Source organism: Lepus europaeus, chromosome 17, assembly GCF_033115175.1.
Source record: "Lepus europaeus isolate LE1 chromosome 17, mLepTim1.pri, whole genome shotgun sequence".
NCBI classification, from domain to species: Eukaryota; Metazoa; Chordata; class Mammalia; order Lagomorpha; family Leporidae; genus Lepus; species Lepus europaeus.
In genome coordinates, this window is record NC_084843.1 from 82,854,176 (window position 1) to 82,874,164 (window position 19,989).

Here is a 19,989-nt window from a genome sequence, read left to right on the forward strand (position 1 = left end):
TGGCTTAAGTACTTTATTTTTTTCCCAAAGAAACCTTTTATTTAAACTTCATGCATTTCAAAAGTACAGTTTTAGGAATGTATATTCTTCCCACCACACCTGCCCTCCTACCCATTCTCCCACCCTTCCATCTCCTCCTCTCCTATTCCCAGTCCCATTCTCCACTAAGATCCATTTTCAATTAACTTTATACACAGAAGACCAGCTCTATACTAAGTAAAGAGTTCAACAATTTGAATAGGGGAAAAAAAAAAAAAAACTGTTCCTCAACAGCCAAGAGAAGGGCTGTTCAAAGTCTTTGCATCTTGGAGTTAATTTTACTTTTTTTTTTTTTTTTGAGAAACTTAATGAACCTTAAAGGAGCACCCAAGAATGATACATCTTTTGTGAGGAGACATACAAATATCCTCCATTTAATACATTAAAAGAAAGTAAGTCCTTGAACACGTTTCATCATTAATTAAGGAAGCACCTAAGCAAAGAAGCAATGGAGTTAGACATTTAGGCATAACTAAAACTTATGAGACATAAGAATATCCTCCACTTAATACACTAAAATCAAATAAATCTTTGAGAACAAGTTTCAATGTTAGCTCTCATAATACAGCTCTTTGAGGACAGAGGTCCTGCATGGGAAGTTAGTGCACAGTGACTCCTATTAATTTAACAATTAACACTCCTATGTATGATGTCAGTGATCATCCAGGGCTCTTGCCATGAGCTGCCTAGACTTTGGAAACCTTTTGAATGCACAGCCTTCTTCAGTATTTAGACAAGGCCATAAGCAAAGTGTAAGATCTCTCCTCCCTTCAGAGAAAAGTACATCCTTCTTTCCCCTGGGGTCTCACCTACAGAGGTCCTTCATGTAGGACATTTTTTGCCACAGTATCTTGGCTTTCCATGCTTGAAATGTTCTCATAGGCTTTTCAGCCAGACCAGAATGCCTTAAATGCTGATCCTGGGATCAGAGTGCCACTTACAGTGATTGTCATTCCATGAATCTCTGTATGGACTGCTTCCCATGTTGGAGGGAGGGTTTGAGGTGAAGTATCCACTATGCTCCTAAATTTGTATATATGGAACTTGTAGAACTTAAATAAAATTTTTTTAAAAAAAGGTTGAAAATTGAAGAAATGAAAAAAGAAAAAAACTGAGAGATCAGACAACACAGCCTCTTACCCCGTGAAAGAGGAGAAATCAATAAAAGTCTTCCTGGGAAAGTCACCTGGACTTTTCTCTTAATTCAAAAAGGAGAGAGAGAGAGCACCTATCCTCTGGGTCACTTTCCAGATGCCTACGATGGCCAGGGTAGGCCAGGCTAAAGCTGGAAGGTAGGAACTCAGTAGAAGTCTCCAAATTTTCCCACATGGCTGGCAGGGATCCAACTGCTTGAAGCATCACCTGCTGCCTCCCGGTTCTGCACTCACAGGAAGCCAGAATCAGTACCCAGAATTTGCTAATGAAACCAGGTACTAAAATATGGGATTATGTATTTTAACTGCTGTGTCAAATACCTACTCTTAGGGTGAGTCTTGAATGATGTTTATTCACATGATGACTGGATAATAGAAAAGCAGAAGATTGTACACTAAGAACAAAATGAGTATTAATGCATCAGACAGTTTGCATATGCTTATAAGTACAGGACTGTCTGTGTCAGTAGAGTATAAAGCATGAAGTGAGAAGTCATTGACTATAAAGGAGAGTGGTATCGATGGAGAACAGCTCATGAAGGGCCAGGTGCACTCTGCAAGGGCCTAGACTAATATACTAGTACATTTTTATATTAGTACTAATGTGCTATTTAATTAGTACTAGTGTACTAATGTATAGGCTCATGGGGAGACATGGAAGCATTGTACCCAGAGGTGTAAATGGTTAGATTTGCCTTTTGGATGAATTGCAGTAGCAGTTCATTGAATCACAGAGTTGAGGCTGGTCTGTACAGTGCTATTGTGGCAGGCCATTGAGGAGAGAGTACACACATGCATAAAAGCAGTGACAGTCAGTGCCGCAGAGGAGATAGGTTTGAGATGTTTCCAAGAATTGAAGTTGAGATGACTTTTGTTAATTGGCTGTGAATGGTATGAGACACCAGAATGTCTCTGGAAATTCTGTTGCACTATGGGCCTAAGAAATAAATGAACAAGAGTATGAGGGCCAAGAGGATATCCCCATAATGAAATGTCCTTTGCGCAGTTGAATGTGAGTCTGTTGCTCTGGAAGCGTGGGTGGCTGGAGAATTCAGTCATTTGCCTAGGGTGGTAGCTAGAACAATGCAAGATGTTCAAGGTCCACAGGGAAGGAAGAAGACTGGATAAAGGATGGAGTCCTAGGGTACATCAGACTGAAGTTGAGGGATGGGTGAAAGAAGACTTTTCTGGAAAATATACAGAATAATGAGTCAGAAGCTGGGAGAAGAGACTTTTATGATGTTTGTATATGGGAAAGCTTATCCCACATAACTCACTATTGTGTTTAGTGAAGTACCATGCAAGGCAAGATGCAATGATTAGCATAGAGAGAATGGAAATTATTTGGAACACTCTAGTCCTTGAAGGAAATGGAAATGAGATGATGGAGGTAAAGTATATAATGTGAGAATGGGCCACGTGTTGTGGCACCATGGGATGGGCCACTACCTGTGATGCTGGCATCCCATATCAGAGTTGCTAATTTGAAACCTAGCTGCTCCACTTTTTTTTTTTTTTTAAGATTTATTTATTTGATTGGCAGAGTTACAGAGAGGCAGAGGCAGAGAGAGAGAGAGAGAGAGAGAGATCTTACATCCACTGGTTCACTCCCCAGATGGCTGCAACGGCCGGGGCTGTGCCGATCTGAAGCCAGGAGCCAGGAGCTTCTTCCGGGTTTCCTACGTGGTTGCAGGGGCCCAAGGACTTGGGCCATCTTAGACTGCTTTCCCAGGCCATAGCAGAGAGCTAGATCAGAAGTGGAGCAGCTGATACTCGAACCAGTACCCCATATGGGATGCTAGTACTTCAGGTGGCAGCTTTACCCACTATGCCACAGCGCCAGCCCCACGCTGCACTTCTGATGCAGCTCCCTGCTAATGCACCTGGGAAAGTAAGCAGAATATGATCCTAGTACTTTGGTTCCTGCCACCCATGTGGGAGACCCAATTGGAGTTCCTGGCTCCTGTCTCTGGCCTTCCCCAGCCCTGGCCATTGTGGCTGTTTGGGATGTGAATCAGCAGGTAGAAGGTCTCTTCTCTCTTGGCTCTCCTCCTGTTTCTGTAACTCAGCCTTCTTTTACATGATATTAAAAATTGTGAATTTATAGTGTCCTAGTGTACACGGCTCCCCAACTGCGTGTTGGACAGATCAGAATAGCAGACAGTGACATTCATCCAGAGTAGGGGAATTTACTATGTAGGAGGTATGCCAGAGAAGCAAGATATCAGGGCGATGTCATCGTGCGGTGGGCTAAGCCACCATTTTGCATGCTCACATTCTATATTGGGTCTTGGCTGTTCTTCTTCTGATGCAGTACATCTGAAAAGGAAAAAAAAAAAGATGACCCAGTTACATGGGCCCTTGCTACTCCTGTGGGAGACCAGATGATGTTCCCGGCTTCTGGGTTCATCCTTGCCTAGTCATGGCTATTGTGAGCATTTGGATAGTGAAGCAGTGACTGTAAACTCTCTCTTTATCTCTCACCGCATTTCAAATAAATAAATCTTTTTAAAAGAGAAAGGGGCTGGGATTGTGGCACAGTGGATTACATTGACTCTTGCAATGCTGGTATCCCATAGTAGCACCTGTTCGAGTCCTGGATGTTCAACTTCTGATCTCTCTCTCTGCTAATGCACCTGGGAAACAGTGGAGGATGGCCCAAGTGCTTGGGTCCCTGCCACCCTTGTGGGAGACCCAGATGGAGCTCCTGGCTTCTGGCTTTAGTCTAGCTCAGCCCCAGTTATTGTGGCCATTTGGGGAATAAACCAGTAGATGAAAGATCTGTCTTTCCCTCTTTTTCTGTAATACTGCCTTTCAAAAACATACAAAAATCTTAGGAAAAAATAAAATCAAGATTTGAGTTTGTGTTTTGTGATACGGGATGTGCTGGTAGGAGTAGGAAAGGAAATATGGCTAGGAGGGTCCCAAGGGGGTGTTAAGGAAACAGTTCTTAGATCTAGGGTTATGTGTATGATCAAAAAGCAGTTGTAGTAGGATAAGAGTAGGAGGCTGTAGGCTGGTAGAGATTTCAGGACAAAGCTGTTTCAGGGTGTGGCTATGAGAGTAGGTTGTAGAAGTGGCCTGGCTGTAAGCAGGTTAGAGGGCAGCTTGCAATGATGACTTTGAAAATGTGGGGAGAGAGGACTTTCAGAGAATGATTTTTATCCCACTTATAGGATTCAAGTTGAATTATAAGTCTAAACGTGAATAAAAACTATTTGACTCAGCAGTTAAGAAGCCACTTGCTATGTTATTGCATATTGGAGTACCTGGGTTTCAGTCCCAGCTGCACTTGCAATTCTAGCTCCCTGCAAATGTGTACCCTGGAAGAAAGTGGATGATGGCTTGGGTGGTTCGGTCCCTGCCACTCATACGGGGAACCTGGATTGCATTCTGGTCTCCTGATTTTGAACTGGCCCAGCTCCAGCTGTTGTGAGCAGTTGTGGTGTGAAAAAGCAAATAGGCAATTTCTTTGTCTCTCCATCTCTCTGCTTTCCAAATTAATAAAATAAATAAGTAAAAAAAAATCATTTGGGTGTATAAGAACACAGTGGTTACATTGGCATCCTAAATATCTGGAGCAATCATCCTAGGTTCAGGGTCAGGAAAGGACAAGGATACTGATGTGATTCTGTTGTCAGTAACTTATGGTTTGGGGAGTAGCCTGAGTTGAGAAAAGCCTTGACAATGCATCTCATTTGTAATAATACCAATTATATTTATCCTATCATTTCAGAGTTATTTCTTTGTGTTTGCTATTTAATTTAATGATTCTGGGTAATCTACTTAAAGTCAATTTTTAGTTTTTATTTTCTGTAGAAATGGCTAGGAGTATATATATACTCCACTCATAAGAACTGAAAACACTCAGGTAAATGGAAGCATCTCCTAATACTGAGAGTCAGAGGGCAGCAGTAGATTGATGCTAAGTTACATGCATTTCACTTCTAGATTTATGCATTTGGCCTGGCCATTTTGATATTTATTTTCAAATTTTAGACATCGCTTCTAGAATGAGAAAAAAAATCAAACCAAATCACATTACCATGTTTAATCTGATCTCCTACTATGCACCAGGTGCTATGAGGTCAGAGAGATACAGAGTACTCAGATTTTGCCCCCAGAGAGCTTCTGATTTAGTTTAAGAAGCAAGACATGAGGCTGTCATTGTGGTGTAGTTGGTAAGATCACCGCCTATGATGCTGTCATTCCATATAGGCATTGGTTCATGTACCTGCTGCTCCACTTCTGATCCATCTCCTTGCTGATGGCCTGAGAAAAGCAGCAGAAGATGGTTCAAGTGTTTGGGACCCTGCCACCCACATGGGAAACCCAGATGATGCTCCTGGTTCCTGGTTTGGCCTAGCCCAGCCCTGGCCATTGTGGCCATCTGGGGAGCATTCCAGTGGATGGAAAATATCTTTCTCTTTCTCTCTCTTCCTTTCAAATAAAATAAATATAAGAAATAAAAAATATAAAAAGTAATAAGATAAATATATAATAAACCTTTATAAAAAAGAAGACATAAACACAGAAAAAGTTAAGTAATTACAGAGGATTTAAATAGCAAGGCATGGCATGAGTAGTGGACAAGTGAATTATGTACACAGCATTCCAAGAGAAGTTTCAGAGGAAGGAGAGTCATTTTAGGCTGTGGTGCGAAACGAAGATTGTAATAACTTAAAAAAGTAGGTAGGGAGGAGAGGAAAACCTGATGAGAGGGACTGAAACTTAGCAACCACTGAGGCCTTGTTCTGAAAGTTCTACCTTACCTTTGCCTTGATTTCCCAATAAGGCAGTGATGATGAGATGGTGATTAAAAAGCCCTTTGCAAGTAAGACCTGGTCCTCCCATAATATTTGGAATGTAGAAATTGCACACTTGGGGCAGGTTTATGAGGTTTAAGCGTACTAGGATAACTTGCCTCTTGAACTTACCAAGTAAGATGAAAATAGCCTGTTGCTTGAAGTGTACCACCTTCCCTCCAGGAAGGAGAGATTCATAATACTCTGAAGAAATTTTAAGCAAAATGATAGATTACTTCTTTGGGAAAATTATTTTCATAGCTGTGGTTTTTTTATTTCTTTGCTTCCCTAAGAATATATAATGATTAATAAGGAAGCAAAAGATAACAGAAGCTAGATTGACATGAGAAAATTGGTTTGTAAGTTCACCTGCTATCCTAGTCACTTTGAGGTAGTTCAGTGGAAACTACAGGTTGCTAATAGCTGGCTTGAGTGAACCCAGCTTCGCACTGGGCATTTTGGAGGTGAGTACCTTAGAGTTCATGAGTTTCCTACATATAAGGAAGTGGATGCTGAGCTTTTCAACCTTATTATTAATTGATTTGCAAATAGAAATGATATTCATTAGGCAAATTTGTACCCTAACTCTGTAATTAATGTGGAATCAATATCTGTATACATAAAGTTCATGGAGAATACACATTTTGAAAACCTACATGGATTTAAAAATTTTTGCTTCAAAGTAAACTTAACCTTCAATTTCATTTTGTCTCAAACTTGTTGAAGTCTTTTTTTTTTTTTTAAGCCTAGAAACCTTTGAAGTCCCTTCTTAATCCATGTTTATATATGTATTTACACTTACCACAGTTGTCAAAGACATTTGGCATTTGGGGTTCCTGGGGCTCTTACTGTAATGGACATGAAAACAGAATTTAAGAACTTTAAGCCTTATGCCTTGAATCCACCTGTTATACCTCTCTGTCTAGGGAGGCAGCTTTCTGTGGCTTTCTCCCTTCTCCCTCTAGTTGGCATCATGATGCACTAAATGGGTGGACATTTGCCTTAAGATGCTTCTTGGGGTGCTTATATCCCATATTGGTCTCTGCATCCTGGCTCCCTTTCCATTTTAGTTTTCTGTTAATATGTGTCCTTGGGGGCACCAAGTGATGGTTCAAGCACTTGGGTTGTGGCCACTCAATGTGGGAGACCCAGGCTGAGTTCCAGGCTCCTCCTTCAACCTGGCCCAGCCCTGGTTGTGGCAGACGTTTCAGGTGTGAATCAGTTGGTCAGAGATCTATCTCTGCTTTTCTAATAATACACTAAATCAAATTTATGAGACAAATATTTACATGAGTAGGTAATGCATTCACTTTCCCACATATTTCGTTGCATATAAAACTTTTGACTCGGGATCATAAGCATGGCTTTTTGCCACTTGGGAGACTGAAAACCCAGAGTTAAGAGGAGGCGGAAGGTATAACAAAGAATGATAAGAAAAGAGGAGAGGGACAGTGAGAAGAAAGCATGAGTTATTGCCGCAGAGGGTCAGAGGCCACTGGTGATCCTCCAAAGGACCAATGTCTACCCCTACCCTGATATGAAGGTCTGACTCAATGTTCTTAGGAGGAGATAGCCTGAAAAAGAGATGATGCTGTTTAGGAATAGGAATATATGTCAGAGAACAGCCCTAATAGAAGCACCACTGAGATCACTGTGAGTGACATCACCTTGGATGAGTCAGAGTGCCAAAGGCACACCTGAGCTTTCCCTTGGTGCTGCTGTTCTCCCACGATTTCCCTGTTTTCATCAGCCTGCACTGTGTCTGACACAGGAGGTGCCTCATAAATCTATGTTGGGCGAATACCTTAGTGAAGCTGGTGCCAGACCCCTAATCTGGCTCCTATGACCAAAGGTCCTTCCAGAAGGAATGAGACTGCATACACCACATTCGTGTCTTGCTGGTAAACTTTTTTAAGCTTCATTTTATTTATTTGAGAAGCAGAGATACAGAGGAGAGAGCGAGTGAGAGCAAGAGTGCTGGATCAGAGGTGGGGCAGCCGGGACATGGGCCCATGCCCATAAGGGATGCTAGCATCAGATGGCAGTGACTTAACTCACTTATGCTACAATGCGGGGCCAAGTAATTTTCTTGTAGTGATCACAAATAATAAGCTATATAGGTGGATAACACATCCCTAATTTGGACCCTTAGAGAAACTCCCAGGAGTCTGAGAGCCTCCTTAGAGTGGGGTACAAAGTTAGGATTTCCTAGAAAAGAAGTTCGAAGTATCTGTGGCACAGAATGGCTGAATAGCCCTGCTTTACCTCCTTTAATGAGGCTGTGATGGTGGCCAGACCGAATTCCAGCATCTGTAGTAGTCCTGACAGTCCTAGCCCAACCCTACTCTCATCCCAACCTCTAGCTATTATAAGAAGAGAACCCTGCTTCCAAGATAGTCTTAGCTTTGAGCTTGCATTTCCTGAAGGGGAGAAGGCGTCACTCTCTACTGCTTGCAGTCTACTTTTTCCTGGACTTCTGCCACATTCCATGACCAGGAGACTCATCCAGGCTGAATTATAAGGGAAGTGTTCAGAGGTGTGTAATCCTTTGCTTAGCAGGCAGTGTTATTTATGAAATGACCAAGGAGGAACTGTTAGGCCAGGGGTCAGAGGGCTACTGTGTTTTTTGGCAACCCATGTCATTCACCTGTAGGTAGTTCCCATCTGTGAAAATATGGCTGATACTGATTGCTTCTTCTCTTGCCATAAGACTGTGGTGCCAAATAGAACCAGTAATGGGAGTATGCTGTAGAAGTTGGACTATTTGTCCTAATTTTACTTTTTTTGGTTTTTTTGAATTTAAAACTTAATGATGTTTGTTTTAAATAGTGATTCTTTCCTAAAATGAAGTCATGTAAAATGCCTGAAGTGGACTATGAAAATTTTATTTTGAAGCACCCCAAAACAAATCAATCATAATAGGTATTAATGTGGATATTAGTTAATGCATATTTTCATTATTTGTTTTTTCAAATAATGTTTATAAATCTGTCTAACATAAGGATACTTCAGAACATTCATGGAAATTGGCATTAAAAGATAAGTTTATTTTAGTTCAAAACATGTTGACATTCATGCAGTTTTTTCATAACCTGCCTGTTTCATGAATGATTTGAAGGATTCTTCTGTGTGTTGAGCACTGGGGAGTCTTGACCATTCTTCTTGCCATACTTCTTTCCATACCCACACAGTTTACTCAGTCACATGTTTTTAGATCCTGTAGACATTCTTTATCCTCTGTCTTCCAAAGAATGCTGCTAGAATTTATTTCACAAAACATACTATTGGTTAATGCTTGGGATCTTTTTCCGTAAGTTTGTAAGCAATTTCAGTGGACACTGCGAAAACACACCTAAGCTGTAGGACCCAGAACATAGCCTGAATCAGACTCACCTGGAGAGTTCGTTAAAACTTGGACTGCTGGAGCCCATGACCAGTTTCTGATGCAGTCATCAGGGTAATGCCTAACTGTGATTCTCTTTTCCCAGGTGATACTGCTGCTGCCCAGCAGTCACTGCCTCAGTGATGTTTCTATAAATCTAAGGGCATCAGCAGCTGTCTTCCTGAGAAATTGGTTATGGTATGGTTTCCTAATGGATTACATTAACCATAGGAACTTTGATTCCCTTTTTGCTTTCATTCAGAAATTCAGATTTAAATTTTCACTTTAGCTTTAATAAAGTTTAAGCAGTTTCGGCTTCAGTTTTGCCCCAGCCTTGATCTCCTCTTCCATTTCCCCATTGCTTTTTTCTATGTTTCTCTATTACAGATTCATTACAAATATTCCTGAAAGCCGACTGCTGTGTCGAATACAGTGTACATAGTTAGATGTGATTGCAGTTAGTGTTCTTTTCTTGAGCATTTGGCTTTGAAATAAACTCTAAAATAGTTTGCATTTTTGATTTTTAAATGCATTGGCTATGGAAATATTTATCCAGGACCTTTGATTAGTAATTGCAACTAACCAAAGGATGGAAAATAAGAAAAGTTGGAAGAAATTGAGCAAGAAAATGCTCAGCAAAAACATACAGCTCTTTTACTTAAAATGACCAGCACCTAGACAGTATGATGTACAAGCAGAAATATCTATATGTATAAAATCATGGACACATATTTACAGGTTGGATGTCTATAGTCTGAAAATCCAAAATCTAAAATGCTTCAACATCTGAAACTTTTTGACAACAGACATGATTCCACAGTGGAAAATTCTGCACCTGACATTATATGGAGGTTGCAATAAAAACACAAGTACACTAAAAATATTTTAAAGATTGCCTTATGCTTTTTGTATAGGTGTATATAAGAAACAAATGAATTTCTAGTTTAGACTTGGGTCCCATCCTGAAGATATATCATATGTCTGAAATTCAGGACAGCTGTCATCTGGGTACTTTTCATAAGGGCTGCTTGACCTGTGCTCTTTTTGTATTATTTTAAAAACAGATTTATCTAACCCACTGTTGATAGTAATGTAAAGTGGTGTAGCCACTGTGGAAGACTGTATGGAGATACCGTAGAAATCTGAATGTAGACCTACCATGTGATCCAGCCATCCCACTCCTGGGAATTTGCCCAAACCAGAATAAATCAGCATCTGAAAGAGTTATCCATGCCCCCATGTTCATTGCAGCACAATTCACAATACCTAAGTGGAATCAACCTAGATGTCCATCCACTGTTGACTGGATAAAGGAATTGTGGTATATATACACTGTAGAGTACTACTTGGCTATAAAACAAAGAAATCCTGTCTTTTGCAACATGAAGGATGCAACTGGAAACCATTATACTTAGTGAAATAAGCCAGTCCCAAAAAGACAGATATCATATGTTTTCCCTAATCTGAGGAAACTAATAGAGTACCGAAAATATAATATATTGAAATGTGAAGGTGTGAAATAGATGTTTGGAGATTCAATGATTGTTTACAGCCCTTGTCTCTTCTGTTGAGAAAGAGTGTTGTTGTTTTCTTCATACTAGTTGTTGAATTCTTTCACTTAATGCAGGGTAAAATATATGATCATTAAGTAAACTGAAAATAGATCTTTGTAAAGCTAAAGAGTGGGAATGTGAGAGGGAGGAGGAACAAGGGTTGGAGCCTGGATTGGAGGGAAGTATCACTATGTTCCTAAATCTGTGAATACGAAATACATGGAACTTGTATAATTTAAATAAAATTAAAAAAAAATTAAAAACATTTATTTATTTATTTGAAAGTCAGTCACAGAGAGACATTGTCCATCTGCTGGCTTACTCCTCAGGTGGCTGCAACAGCCAAGACCTGAAGCCAGGAGCCAGAAGCTTTGTCCAGGTCTTCCATGTAGGTAGCAGGAGCCCAAACATCAAGGCCATCCTCCAGTACTTTTCCCAGGCTGTTAGTAGGGAGCTGGATCAGAAGTGGAGCAGCTGGGACATGAACCAGTGCCCATATGGGATGCTGGCATTTCAAGTGGTGGCTTAGCCTACTATGCCACAATGTCAGCCCTGACCTGTGTACCTTTTGAAGTTGAGAATACACACACACATACACACACACACTCTGATTATTGGAGAAAAAGAACAGATGTGTGATGGTAAGAACATTGAAGTAAGATTAACTGCACTGGCTGTCAAATGCCCATGGGCCTCAAATTTTCTTTGAAGAGTTTGCTAAATGGGTGCTGGTTTGCTAGGCCTGGTGTAGGACCTGCATTTGCAACCAGTACAGCAAGGGATTCTGGACAAGTGGAGCTGAGAAAGTCCTGGCAGTTTTACTTCCTTAGCATTGGGGTGGAAGAGAAGACTGGGGATGTCTTTCAAGGAATTCCTGTATCTTCAAAAATTGGTTTCCTGCAATTAGATAGTGGAATGGTGATGATATCAATTGTATTGCTTAATTGCAGCTGCTGAAAGTACTCCTTATGTAGATGTTTGCCAGAAGTAACTTGTAGCTGGGCACAAAGAACCAACCTAGATATTTTCCATCCTATTTGTCTACTCCTCAGTTGCCCACACTAATTGGGCTGAGCAAATGGAAGCTAGGATCCAGGAACTCTGTCCTGGTCTCCCATGTGGTGGTAGGAACCCAATTACTTAGGTCATCATCTGATACCTCCCACATGCATCACTGGGAAGCTAGAAAAGAAGCAGAGGTGGGTGTCAGTCCCAGGCCCTGCAATATGGGAAGCAGGCATTCCAAGTGGTGGTTTAACCTACTGTGCAATATATAAAAATAAATAATGATACAAAATGTCATTTTAGAAAACAATGACATTATACAGTATCTTTTTAAAAACAATGTTTTATGAAAAAGAGTTGATTAAATGTTCAGAGTAAAACACATTCACACTTTTTGGGCCACATCTTTTTCATTCAGAAAATATTTTGTGCAGCAAATTTGAATCATATGCCATATGGGGGTGGTTTTGTATATGCCATCAAGGATGAGGGGTTAAACAGGAAGTAACTTCAGTTTCTTGCACACATGGACCATTTCTGCATGTTCTGAACCTCTCCTGTTTTCATTTTGCCCTAAATCGTTATTCTGTGCTACATTTATTTTTAGTGCATTTTAAATGGAACAAAACCAAAACTGCTAAGTGGAAAAACAAGAATGAGTAAAACAGAGTGAAAATAAGACTTTACTTCCTAGTTATTGAGTTTCCCACAACTCTTACTTATTAATTACTACTCCCTTTCAGCTTTGTCTCAACTTCTTACTATAGGAAGCAGTTATTTTATTAAACAAGAATACTTGAAATAGTTAGTGAAAGTTAGTGGGAAATGGAGTTAAAAGATAAGTTTATTATAGTGCTAAAATTATTGAAATCCAGCCATAGTTTTTTTCATAAAATGACTTTCCATAAACATTGTGAAAGCAACTTTTTTAAAAAAAGATTTATTAATTTATTTGAAAGAGTTACAGAGAGGCACAGGCTGAGAGGGAGACAGAGGCAGCAACAGACAGAGCTGAGCCAGTCTGAAGCCAGGAGCCAAGAGCTTCTTCCTAGTCACCCACACAAGTGCAAAGGCCTAAGGACTTGAGCCATCTTCTACTGCTTTCTCAGGCTATAGCAGAGAGATGGATCAAGTGGAGCAGCTGGGACTCTAACCGGCTCTGTTATGGGATGCTGGCACTACAGGCGGTGGCTTTACCTGCTATGCTATAGAACTGGCCCCATTTTTTTTTAAGAGTTTATTTTCATTTGAAAGACAAAGTGATGCAGGGATTGGGGAAGAGAGGAAGAAATATCTTCCTTCTGGTTCACTCCCCAAATGGCTGCAGTGGCTTGAGCTGGTCCAGGCTAAAACCAGGAGCCCAAAACTCCTGGGTCTCTCACATGGGTGGCAGAGGCCCAAGTACTTGGGTCAACATCTGCTGCTTTCCCAGACACAATAGCAGGGAGCTGGTTGGGAAGCAGAGCAGTGGGACTTGAACTAGTACTCCAGCATGGAATGCTGGCATTGCAGGTAGTGGCTTAACTCGCTGCACCAGAACACCAGCCCCAACCATTCATATATTATAGACATATTGTTTACTTTTATTTATTTTCATTTTATTTGAGAGATATGGATATCTTCCATCTGCTGGTTGTCTCCAAAATGCATTCAACATCTGGATTGGGCAAAGCCACAGCTGGGAACACAGAACTCAATCCAAGTATCCTATGTAGGTTGCAGGAATTGAGTACCTGCTGCCTCGCCATGTGTTTGTTAGTAAGAAGTTGAAATTGGAAGTAGAGTTGGGACTGGAATAGAGGAAGTCTGATATGGGATGTGTGCATTCCAAGCAGCATCTTAACTGCTGTGCCAAAATTCCTCCGTGAATGTATGTTTTTTTAGTACTATTCAAACTAGTTTTGTCTTTTTAATTAATATTTTACTTCTGTGAAAATTATATTTATTTGGCTAGGATGGAGTGTATTACATTTTCTTGTAAAATCAATAAAAATATTTCCAACAATGGCTTTTATTCAGTAGCAGGAGAAGGAATTAATATCATTAAATTTGAGAAATACAAATAATAGATTCCTTTTAATGTCTGTCAGATATTCTCAAAGTTAGGTTCTGAGAAAGTTCTTAGGTCTTCCATGGAACACAGTATGATGCTGAGTCTCTGGGCTGTGACTCGCATGAAGAAGCTTCCTCAGGACTCAGTTGATTAGGCTTTACTATGGCTCATACACCTGGAGGAATGTTATTTAGCAAAAACCATATCTATGAAAATTTTTCTTAATGATAAATAATTGTTGGAAGTTAAAATAATAGAAAAAAATGGAGAAAGCACAAGATATAAGTTCATTGGACTGGAGTTTAAGTTTTCCATTGCATTATTAGGCTCTGTAGTAGGATTTCTATTAATAATTTACTTAACTTTTCTGAAATGTATTTGCCTCACCTTTAACATTCAGAATAATAGAACTATTTTTCAAATACCATGGTAAATATTAAGTGGGATCATAAGTGTGTACAGGTAGGTTAGTACAGCCATTGTGGAAAACTGGATATTTTTTCAAAAAACCATAGGTAGACTTGCCATATAATCCAGCTATCTCACTTCTGGGTATGTAACCAAAAGAGACTGAACATGCTGTATCAAAGAAACACCTGTACCACCATGTTTGTAGCAGTACTGTTCACAATAGCCAAAATACAGAATCAACCAAGATGTCTATCATCAGATGAATGGATAAAGAAAAAAATATATGCATATGTGCACACATACGGTGAAATATTGCTCAGCTATTAGAAAAATGAAATACTCCCATTTGCAACAATAGGGATGCAACTGTAGGATGTCCTGTTGAATGAAATAATCCAGACAGAAAACTACTACGTGTTCTCCCTTATTTGTGGGAGCTAAAAAGAAAAAAGAGAAAAATCAAAGTCAAAAACTGAAAAAGAAAGAAATGCCCGTGTATATCTGTATTGCTACAGATATAATTTTGCCAAACTTTGCTTTATACCTTTGTCAAAAAAAGATTAAGAATGTTATACTACTATATTTTAATGACCTCTGATTACTTTAAAATTTATTTTATGTGGAAAAATGATCATCTTTCCATTAGATTATAGTTTATAGCCTTTGCCTATATTCCTGCTGTTGGCTCATTTTACTTTTTATTTATTGAACTCTATTTGGTAGAGCATTTAAGCTTTGTGAATTAAAAATGTGTTAAATCAAATACTAAGGTGGAGAGAGAGAAAGAGAAGTAGGAGAGAGATTAAGGAAATAAAAGAAAGAAAAAGAGGAAGCATGTGAGGGAAGGAAGGAGGAAGAAAATATTAAATATTAAATCTAAAAAATACAAAACTAAAATAATGTACAAAATTTTTAAATAAAAGTACATAGGTAGACTGAAAACTTAGTGTGTCTTTGTGTCCCCTGTGGACAGCAGGGGCACATATGAACAAATAAACAGATGAAAAAGAATAACAAATAAACAAACAGCACATGAAAATTTGAAGTTTAGAAGGAAATTTATCCTTAGAGGTGTGCAAAAAAATGGAGGTGACAAATGAACTGGATGTTGTGTTGTAGATGGGGAAAAATGAAATCCGTGCACCAGGCCAGTGTCGTGGCTCACTAGACTAATCCTCTGCCTGTGGCACTGGCACACCGGGTTCTAGTCCTGGTTGGGGTGCTGGATTCTGTCCCGGTTGCCCCTCTTCCAGTCCAGCTCTCTGCTGTGGCCCGGGAGTGCAGTGGAGGATGGCCCAAGTCCTTGGGCCCTGCACCTGCATGGGAGACCAGGAGAAGCACCTGGCTCCTGGCTTCGGATCGGCGCGGTGTGCCAGCCATGGTGGCTATTGGAGGGTGAACCAATGGTAAAGGAAGACCTTTCTCTGTCTCTCTCTCTCTCTCTCTCTCTCTCTCTCTCTCAGTCCACTCTGCCTGTCAAAAAAAAAAAAAAAAAAAAAAAAAAAAGATATCAGGACCGATGTGGCCTGTAGCCCTGTAACTGCTACATGAGGGGGAGATTCTAGCCTTATTACTCTTGTGCTGTTGGGCTGCCTTTTCCTCTTGTATTGTGTGGGACCTCACAAGCTCTGTTTCCATCATCTCTCTAGTATCTTCATCTAGTCATTCTGCTCCTACCATAACAGAAGGCTCTTGATAGATACAGATCTTTACAGTCTATCAAAAATGATCTCTGTACTCTGCAATTCACTCTACCATGCAGATTGGGAATTTTCCTAATTCTTGAATCGACTAATCATCAGAGAGATCTGAAGAGACCATATCCTTGAATGTCTTTTGAATGCAGTGGAAGATTCCAGCCAAGAGAAGAAAAATGGCCATCTGATGATCACAGATTTCATTTTTAGGAAAAACAGGACTCTATCCCTGGGGATGCACTGCCAAGAACTGAGTTACAACCTGTGTTCCTCATCCTTATTCAGAGACATTTCAAGCTTTGAGCAGGCAGAGCAAAAGACAGAAGAAAGCATGAGGTCCATTTTTATTAACACTTCCCAGTTTCAAGACACACCAGACAGGATTCCCAAATCTTCACCTAAGATTTATCCTTTCTCATCCCACATGCACATGCTCCAAGAAACACAGGGGAGCCCTCTCCTTTCCCACTTTCTAAATTTAGAAGGTTTGAGTATTGCTACTAATAGAGAATACATACTATCCCCATTCTATATAAAAGAAAGTGAAGACCATAATTTTATGTGATAATTGTCCTGAATGTTCAAAGGTATTATTCACTACCTACCTCTAACTGCAAACCTAGACAACCTGATACTTGTCACATGTGGACACTTGTCTCCAAATTCAGGGAATTACCCTGTTTTTTTTTTTTTTTTAGATTTGATTTTTTTGGTTTGGTACACTAACATTCCACTCTCCTTCATCCATCTTAGAGCTCTTCATTGTCAAACCCTCTACACTCTGAGTTGCTTTCTGATCCTCTGAGAACAAGTGACTTCACTTATCCTGAGTTTTCCATACTGGTGACTAAAATAACACTGATTCCTGAATTTTGACCAGTGTCTCTACTCCCTACTGCCATGTGTTTAGATTTATGCCCAGGCAACTATGGAGTTTATTTCATGGTTAGGAAAAACATGGTGGAAGAGTCAGAGATTTCTGTCAGGCAAATGTAAATCTAAATTCTCTTGCACATAAAGAACTGCATTTTGCAGAGCTTTTGTAATTTAACAAAATTATCAGGCTAAAATATGACAAGGTAAGAATCAGAATTTAGGTCTGCCTGTTTTCAGTGCTCAGATTCCTAAACATGTTCATCTTTAGGGTGTGTGTCAGACCTGAACTTCATCTAGAATATCACTTCCAAGCTTATTCACACAACTACCCTACATGACACCTTGGTCTTATCACAGGGATCTCTCCCTATTGTGGATCCACTTTTCATCAGTGCAGCCTCTGATTTTTATGCCTAATTCAATTCTGTTTTGACATATTCCCAAAGACTGCATGTTATCATTCACCACATCTGCTAAGTAAAAACCTGAGCCTTATGACTCCAGATGTCTGCCTATGCCATGGTAGCATCTAAAAGAGTCTATTATTAGGTTATCAGTCCTGAATTAACTAGACTCATAATTTGTAAATAACCTTTTTTTAAAAAACATTTTTTTCTGGATTTCTGGTACTTTTTTGGGGGGGTGGGGGAGAGGCCTTTGTTTTGAAACCTCATGCCACAAATGCATTTTTATTTTTATTTTTTTATTTAGTAAATATAAATTTCCAAAGTACAGTTTATGGATTACATTGGCTTCCCCCCCCCCATAATTTCCCTCCCACCCGCACCCCTCCCATCTCCCGCTCCCTCTCCCATTCCATTCACATCAAGATTCATTTTCAATTATCCTTATATACAGAAGATTGATTCAGTATATATAAGTAAAAATTTCATCAGTTTGCACCCACACAGAAACACAAAGTGTAAAAATACTGTTTCAGTACTAGTTATAGCATTACTTCACATTGGACAACACATTAAGGACAGATCCCACATGAGATGTAAGTACACAGTGACTCTTGTTGTTGATTTAACAATTTGACACTCTTGTTTATGGCGTCAGTAATCTCCCTAGGCTCTTGTCATGAGTTGCCAAGGCTATGGAAGCCTTTTGGGTTCAAAAGGCATTTTTAAAAATGATTTATTTATTTGAAAGGCAGAGAGTTACAGAAAGGGAATGATGGAGAGGGAGAGAGATCTTGCATCTGCTCGTTCATTTTCCAGATGGCTGCAATCTCCAGGACTGGACGAGGTTGAAGCCAGGAACTGCATCAGGTTGTCCCATATGGATGGCAGGTGCCCAAGCTCTTGGGCTATCTTTCACTGCTTTCCCAGGAGCATTAGCCTGGAGCTGGATCAGAAGTGGATCATTCAGGATTCAAACTGGCACCCATATGAGATGCTGGCACCATAGGCAGTGTTTTACCTTGCTTTGCTACAATGCTCATCCCTGTAAATATTTGTAACATAGATCCATGACTACTATTATATCTAAGAAACTACATTATTATCCTGTTACATTTGTATTCTGATTTTCTTTCTTTTTTTTATTTATTTTTTGACAGGCAGAGTGGACAGTGAGAGAGAGAGATAGAGAGAAAGGTCTTCCTTTTTGCCGTTGGTTCACCCTCCAATGGCCGCCGCAGTAGGCGCGCTGCTGCCGGCGCACTGCGCTGATCTGATGGCAGGAGCCAGGTGCTTCTCCTGGTCTCCCATGGGGTGCAGGGCCCAAGCACTTGGGCCATCCTCCACTGCCCTCCCGGGCCACAGCAGAGAGCTGGCCTGGAAGAGGGGCAACCGGGATAGGACCGGTGCCCCGACCGGGACTAGAACCCGATGTGCCGGCGCCACAGGTGGAGGATTAGCCTATTGAGCCGCAGTGCCGGCCTTGTATTCTGATTTTCTAATGCTATTCCCATTTTGCTACAAACATGGAATGAATAATTTAACAAAATACATCTGATCATGCCACAAAACTTACAAATATTTCTGCACACTCCTTTTACACTTACCATTATTACATTTAAACTCATTTAATAATTATTTTATAATCATATTTTCCAAGTTGGTATTTCAACTCATTCCTAAAGTCCTTTGTGAGGTTCCCCTCAATCAATAGTGATGCAGTAAAGACTTATGCCAGTCTTGGTTCTCTCCTTCAACTCTGATATATTTGAATTCTCATCATATATTGATTTGCTTTGGTTTTTCCCTGTGAGATTATGATATCAATATTTAAGAATGCATTTGAAATTTCTTTTATAAGTTAAGGTCTAATGTCAACTTGTATGTATTAGAGGCCCCAAAAAGGTTTGATGGCCCTTACATAGATCATTGAAAATTTATTAAAAGGCAAATTTAGGGACTGGCATGGTGATATATTGGATAAGCCTCCTATTGTGATGCTGAAATCCCATATCAGACTGCCAGTTTGACTTCCAGCTGCCTAGCTTCCAAAAAGCTCCCTGCTGATATGCCTGAGATTGCAGTGGAAGATGGCCCAAGTACTTAGGCTGCTGCCACCAATGTAGGAGACCATCATGATACTCAGCTTCTGACTTTGGCCTGGCCATGTCCTGGCAGTGGTGGCTATTGGGGGAGTGAACCATCAAATAGATCTCTCTTTCCTTCTCTCTTTAAATCGGTAACAACTAAACCTTTTAAAATAGATAAATAAAATGGCAAATTCAGGATCAAGCATTTGTTCTGGTATTTAAAACATCATTTGGGATAGCTTACATCAAATATCAGAATACCTAGGCTCTCTTCCTGCTTAGCTCCCAATTCTAGTTTCCTGTTGATATACACCCCAGGAAGCGACAGTTTGTGTGACTGTAGGCTTGGATCATGCAATCCACTAGGGAGAGCCAGATTGAGTTTTAAGCTTCTGCTTTGGCCTGGCTCAGCCCCAGCTTCTGTGACATTTGTGATGCAAACAAGCAAGTGGAACACCTGTGCCTTTCTGCTTTATAGAAAATATTTTGAATATAAATATTTTTGTTAATAATGAAATAC

The 19,989-nt window shown here is 40.1% G+C and overlaps 1 protein-coding gene across 1 annotated transcript in view; it reads left to right on the forward strand.

The window, feature by feature from the left end:
• The window catches only part of LOC133775701 (zinc finger protein 84-like), a 78,138-nt gene that overhangs the window by 20,360 nt on the left and 37,789 nt on the right, over nt 1-19,989 (forward strand). The window lies entirely within an intron of this gene.